The sequence below is a fragment of the Petaurus breviceps genome, unplaced genomic scaffold (genome assembly GCF_028583685.1).
Source record: "Petaurus breviceps papuanus isolate PSGF00001 unplaced genomic scaffold, PetGlider_PUasm1.0 90919, whole genome shotgun sequence".
Taxonomy (NCBI): Eukaryota; Metazoa; Chordata; class Mammalia; order Diprotodontia; family Petauridae; genus Petaurus; species Petaurus breviceps.
This window is the reverse complement of record NW_027187378.1, coordinates 25,660,994-25,668,221: the sequence shown is the minus strand read 5'-3', so window position 1 is coordinate 25,668,221 and position 7,228 is coordinate 25,660,994. Positions and strand designations below refer to the sequence as shown.

At 42.1% G+C, this 7,228-nt stretch overlaps 1 pseudogene; it reads right to left on the bottom strand.

Moving 5' to 3' along the window:
• Positions 1 to 5,914: 5,914 nt before the first annotated feature.
• On the bottom strand, positions 5,915 to 6,696 carry LOC138151808 (large ribosomal subunit protein eL18 pseudogene; annotated as a pseudogene).
• Between the last annotated feature and the right edge of the window lie 532 nt (positions 6,697 to 7,228).

Here is a 7,228-nt window from a genome sequence, read left to right as displayed (position 1 = left end):
TTGCTGACACTTTGAAAAATTACTCTTTTTACGTTTGGAGAAACTGCTATCACATTCACCTCAATGGAGAGTGTGCACGTATATGTACACAAATTTAACAACGTAAAGCAGGAAGATGCTAGTTTATGCTTTCTCACCTTGGGGATGCTATGAAGACTGAGACAGCATGTTGAGAGCTGTATCACAAGGAAAAAAAATACTAGACAATGAGGACAAGAGGTCATGGCTCATAAATTTAGTCTAAAAAATACAAGTTAGGCTGAAGTGAAAAGCTTCTGAGAGGGCTGATGAGAAGATGAGGCCAGAAAAGTAACCCAGGATCAGACTGTGAAGGGTCTTTTGAATATCAGGCTCCCTAAATAAAAGTTGCTCGGACTTTCTTCTGTAGAAAAGAGAGAGATGGTTTCAAGGCTTCTTGCTCCATTTGTAGCCAAAACCATGAACTCTACTTCTCTGCCTGTTTGTCACTAACACCATCCATTCGAGGAGATGCATGCAGGTAGCATGCTTAGGGAACCCATCTGTAGCTGGCATAAGTGCTGGAAAGACATAGATGGAAGTGAGAAAAAGGTTTGACCTCGAGTATGGGAAAACTCCAGACAATTTTACTGTACTACAAATGCTATTTTCTTTTAGCTATTTCACAATTCTATTTGACCTGAGTTAAAACACAATTGACAACTCATTTCAACAGCCAACTTTCTTTTTTTTATTTAACATTTTATTTTTCCCCAGTTACATGTATAAAACAATTTTTAACATTTGTTTTTAAAACTTTGAGTTCCAAATTCTCTCTCTTCTTCCCTCCTCACCCCCTCTCCCTCATTGAGAAGGCAAGCAGTTTAATATAGATTATACATGACATTTCCATAACAGTCATGTTGTGAAAGAAAACAGAACAAAAAAAAAAAGTTGAAGAAAAATAAAGTTAAAAAGTATGGTTCGGGGCGGCCAGGTAGCACAGCGAGTAAGAGCACCAGCCCCAGAGTCGGGATGACCTGGGATTGAATCCAGGCTCAGATACTCAGCACCACACCCAGAAATAACTGTCTGTGTAACTTTGAGCAAGTTACTTAACCCCAATTGCTTTTTAAAAAATTATGGTTCAATCTGTATTCAGACACCATCAGTTCTTTGTCTGGAGATGGATTTTTCATATTGGAGTTGTCTATATTATGAGATATATATCAACTGTAGTACAAAAATATAGAACAAGATACTATGTGAAGTCTGACAAAGTAGATTGTTATTATTCTTGACAGTGGGGATCAGAGAGGACTTCAGGTAAGGAGGGCTGTCAGTGTCAAGCTTTAGAGAATGGTGGAAAGAGAGGATGTTCTAGGCATAAGGTGTGAGCAAAGGCATGAAGTTGGGAAAATGGACACCATATTTGGAACAACTAGTCTAGTCTGACTAATGCATAGGGTATGGGGAGAAGAATAAAATGAGATAAAGCTGGCAAAGGAAGACTCTTTTAAAAAAAAAAAAAGACACCAAAAGACACCAGACTATGAAGAGGTTTGATTTAAATATATATGTATACATATACACACATATATATGTATATGTGCATATATATGTGTGTGTGTGTGTATATGTATTTGATATGAATCTCTGCTTTCATAGGGTTCTCAGTGTGGAAGCTGTCCAACAGTGCAGTTTGACATCTGGCACCTGTAACTTATATACTTAGAGGGTTACCTGCAATACTCAGAAGTTATACAAGTTGCCTTTATTCACATAACTGGTATTCATCAGAGGTGGAATGTGACTCACACTCTCATTTCAAGGCCTGTCCTTTAGTCAATAAGACACACTACTTCTTGTCAGAAAAAAAATTAAAAGTTTGAGGTCAGTTGGGAGGCACTAAAGCTCTTTGAGCAGAGAAATAAGATGACAGTTCTGTATGTAAGGGAGATGAATCTAGCGGTGGCATGAAGGATGAATTGCATGAGGAAAGGTCTGCCAGGAAGATTGGTCGGCCTGCTACTGCAATAGCCTGGTGGTACTAGGCAGGTAATAATGAAAGCCTTTTAACTTTGTTGGAGGCCATGGGAGTAGAGCAGGGAATGAACATCAAACTATGGAATGTGCTCATATGAATACATAGGTTTAGCGACTGTAATCATAGAAACAAATAAGGGGTGTCATCTGTGTACCCTTCCCACTTAGGGACTACTATGAAGATTCCTGAGACAATGAGATAATTTATTATTGATAGTGAGGGAAGAATTAAGAGATAACTCCAAAAAGGATTGTCATGGGGACTCAGCCAAGATGGGAGAAATCTTTATTCTTTTAGACCTTGGGTGCTGGTAGCAGTAGAGTGGGAAGCCAATAGAGAACATGGGGTGTTATATCTTGGAATATTTATTTGCTCTACTGCCACGGAGTGCATGACCATTGAACATAAAGTGAAAGCTTTGAAGAAAAAATGACCCCAAGGTCTCAAACATGAGGGACAGGGGAATCACAGAAAGAGTCAAGATAGAAGGGGAAAAAAATGACTATACTGTTTTAGACCAGGTAACTTTGAGATAGCAGTGGGATTATTCTTTAGGCATCTGGAGATGGGGGTGTAGAGCTCAAAAGAAGTCAGGGATGGAGATGAGGATTTGGAAGCCAGCTCCATGGAGATAGTATTTGAAGCTCTAGGAGTGAGTGAGATTGCCAGGGAAGTGGATGTAGAATAAAACCTTGGAAAACACCTGCTTTCCAGAGCTCAACAGACGAACAAGGAGGCAGGGAGGTGGCCAGAGAGGTAAGATAAGCAGGGGAGTGTGCCGGTGCTCAGAGGGAGGGGCTGGTCAAGCTGTCTAACAAAGTCAAGGATAAGGGTGAAAAAGACCTTTGTAGTTAGTGGTGAGATTTTTGCTGACCAAATCAAGTCAGTAAGCATTTATGAAGCTCTGTGTGCTAGGCACTTGTGCTAAGTTTTAGGAATACAAATACAAGTAGAAATACAGTCTTTGCCCTCAGGGAGCTTACATCCTAATGGATTAAAACAGTTCTCAAAAGAAAGTTGCAAAGTGTGTGGGGGGTGGGTGTGAGGAGAGGAGGTACCTACTGGGGCTATGATAAAGTCTGGAGAGGAATGAAGACACGGCAGGCCTTAGTACTTGCCTTAAAATCTATGTTCTGGGAGGAATCAGCCGTTCAGAGGAAGGGGTCTCTGGGGCAGAGCACACTATCATTAAGAGAGCAACTTTAGTGTGTGTTGTTTGTCCTTTGTTTTCGAAGAGGACTGATGACATCACAGGATGATACCTTGGAAGTCATAGATTGAGAGGTGTGGAAGAGACAATGTATGATGAAAAAGATGATAGACAATTTTTTTCCCAAAAGTATAGCAATGAAGAGCTGAAGGAAGATATGGAATAGAAGGGTCAAGGGAAGGCATTGGGGGGGGGAGGGGGGGAGTTGGAGATTGAAGTATGTTTGTAGAAGGATATGAAAGAACAAATGGAGATTGAAGATGCATCATGATAGAAAATGACTGGGGCAGCTAGGTGAACTAGGTAGCACAATGACCCTGGAGTCAGAAGGACCTGAGTTCAAATTCAGCCTCAGACACTTACCAGCTGTGTGGCCCTGGGCAAGTCACTTAACCTCAATTGCCTACAAAAACAAAAAGATGGCTGCTGGAACAAGGGTGGTATCAAAGATACAGAGAAAGATGAATATTCGTGAAGACTAACATACCTCTTCTGTGATCAATCAAAAAGCATTTATTAAGTGCCTACTGTGTGCTAGCTACAGGAAGTTCAAAGATAAAAGTGAAAGTTTTTGCTATCAAGCAGACAACAGATACACATATACATGTACACCAAATCAATACAAGTTAATTTTTCTTACTGATGCCCTAGCAGCACCGTGTTGACGGTGCTATTTGAACTGACTTTGGAAGGGAATAGGGATTTTAAGAAGGGGAGGTAAGAAGGGAGTATATTCCATGTATGGGGCACAGATACAGAAGATAATAAACTTCAGGTATGTCATTTATTAAGTGTTTACTATGTGCCACGCTTACTATTGAGTCAGCTAGGTGGTGCAGTGGGTAGAGAACCAAGCCTAGAGTTGGCAGGATCTGAGTTCAAATCCAGCCTCAGATACTGTGTGACCCTGGGCAAGTCACTTAATATGCCTTAGTTCATCATCTGCAAAATGGGACCACATTGGAGAAGGAAGTGGCAACTATTCCAGTATCTTTGCCAAGAAAACCCCAGGGACAAGTCCATAGTGTCACAGGGTCAGGCATGACTGATTGATGGAATAACAAATGTGCCAGGCATTGTGCTAAGTGCTGGAGATATAAACAAAAGCAGAAATAATGCAATTTGACTGGACTATAAAGTGCATGATGGAGGGCTATTTATAATAAGTCTGGAAAGGCAGATCCTGAAAGGCTTTAAATACCAAGCAGAGGAATTTTGAATTTGATCCTAAAGATGATGAGTTGCTGCTGGTTTAACAGGTAGTGAGTAGAGTGCCTTGCTCAGACTAATGCTTTAGTAACGTCACTTTGGCAGTGGGGATGAAACCTGTGGGGATGAGGCAGGGACACCAAATGGGAGGCTATTGCAATAAATGTAGGTGAGACGTGATTAGGGTTGAACCAGGGTGGAGGCTTCGTGGGAGGGGACGAGATGGCAGAGTGAGGGAGGCAGAACCAACAAGACTTAGCAATCGATTAGTCATGTGGCATGAAAGAGAGTGAGCAGACAAGATGACAGACCTGCATGACTCGCAGGATTATGGTGCCCAGGATAGAAATAAGAGAATAGGGAAGGTGGGGTGAGTTTAGAGGACAAGGACAGGGAGCGAAAGAGTATTGGGTGAGGAATGGTGAGAGCTACGTGAGCCGAGAGGCCTCCATCATTAGTGAACCAGACTTAACTAAGTTTTCTACCATAAAAATAGGTGGGTGTGAAGTCGTTGACTGATTATTTGACTTGGGGTTTGGGGAGAGACAAAGATGGGAAACGTGTGGAATAATTGCTATGGGGAGTGAGATAAGGAGTTAGTCATGTATTAAGATTGTGGTGTAAGGGTCCCACTGTCATTATGTCATAAACTGGTAGTGAGTAAAATCACATTGATTTAAAGATTTTTCTCCAGGGAATTTAGGAGCAGGAGCAGAAAAATCTGCTGCTGGAGTCTTAATAGGGTTGAAGATGAGCAGATCAGAAGCATTATATAATTTGTTTCTCTTCACAACCCTGAGAGAAGGGTGGATAGTGCACATATTATTCTCCTCATTTACCAAGGCCAAGAAAGATGAAGAGTGACTTATGTTAGGTCTCAGGGTGATCTGGGGCTTTTCCAGGGTTCACACCCAAATCTGACATCAAACCCAGTGTTCTTTTTATGTGTCATACAATTGAGGCAAATTTGTCTATTTTCTAAATTTCTGAATTTTTTCTCAGTCGTCTTTATCAGGGAGTTAAGTGTATTTGGGGGGAAAGTGGCCCTAAGATGTAGTAAGATCACATTGAAATTTACAGATAAAGCTAAAAATACAGTTTAGAACAATAGTATTTTTCTGGTTAAAAAAAAACCTGAAAATAAGTCACAAAATATAAAAATAGAGTAGGTAGTGACAACCACTTTAAGTGAATATAACCTGCTGGACTAAAGATGTTCCTCTTCTGTCGACACTGCTCTTTGATATTCCACAGCAGGAGACCATGTCCATGATGTTTGTTTTCTCAGATGCTGTTTCTTAGTCTAGGTTTTTAGAAACAAAATAGGTTGATGTGGGGTAAAAAGAAGGAATGTAGGGGCACAGCAGAGTCAAGATTCAAAATGTTGGAACAAATGGAAGCCACATACTTTGTGACAGATAGTAAAAGGAATATTATGGAGATAAGCAATTATGTAAGACAAATCTTTTCATAATACTCACAGATTATCTTTTCTTTTTTTTGTTGTCAAAAACTCTTTAATATAACAAGGAGGAAGGGAGTTAGTTTTTGTAGCCTCAGCTGGCACGGTGGCCCCTGGCACACTTGAACTTTCGGCCCGTGGATCGGACGTATGGTTTGGTATGGCTGTGGGGAGTGCCCGGGGCTTTCCCAAAATGCCTGTACACCTCTCTGCCCTTCCGGGGACCAGACAGCAGGATGTGCCCCGGCCCTTGGGTGAGCTCATGGCCAGCTGGTCAAAGGTGAGGATCTTCCCACCAGCCTTGAGGATGTGATTCCATGCATTGCTAGTGACACGAAGGGCACACACCTTCAGCTTGGGAACATCTTGGATCCTCATGTCATCAGTCACTTTCCCAGCGACCACAGCAGTCTTGTTTTCCCGGCTGGGAAGCTTCATTTTCCTGATCATGCACAGAGACGGGGCGGGGGGCCGGTTGGTCCGGGTCACGAACAGCCTTTTTCAGGACCACCTTGTTGAAAGTCGAGTTGGTTCTGCAGGCCAGGAACTGGTGGAGCTTCACCAGCAGCCACAGATAGATATCCTGGCTCTTGGGCTCCTTGCGCCAGACTTTCCGGTCCTTGTTGTGGTGGATGTCAACTTCCATGCTGGTGCCCTACTGAATACCGGCCCAAACAGCAACGCACTGATTTTCTACATGTGAGATTTTTATTGTTGTTGTTTAACAGTTTCAGTTATGTCTGACTATAACCCCATTTGGGGTTTTCTTAGAAGGGATACTGGGGTGGTTTGGCATTTCCTTCTCTAAGACCTAAGGAAAAGAGGGTTAAGTGAATTGCCCAGGGTCACACAGCTAGGTAGTTTCTGAGGCCTGGTTTAAACTCAGGAAGAGGAGTCTTCCTGGCTCTAGGCTTGGTGCTCTGTCAATGTAGCAGCAAGCACCCCAAGCGACCTCAGGGTTTGCAGCTACCACAGGTTCTTGGATCTGCTTTGTTAAAGGAAAGCAACTCAAAATGGGTTAACAAGCTTACTTTAATCAGTCAGACATATATCGTTTACCTTGTTCAGGAGAAAAGGTCAGCACCCTGAACCTCAAAGCATACAGGCATAATTATCAAGACAGAAACATCAAGTAGACAGATTTCCAAACTGTCCAACCATTACATCCATACCCAGTCAACATCTGGGTTTCCACATTCTGGGTTTTTTCAAAGCCGGGGGACTCTCAAAAACGGCTTCCCAGAATTCAGATCAAATCACAGAACACTTCTCAAAGTGAGTCCCAAAACAAAGCTACACATCAGGGCTTATATAGCCTTCTCCTGGCTCAGAGAATGTAACA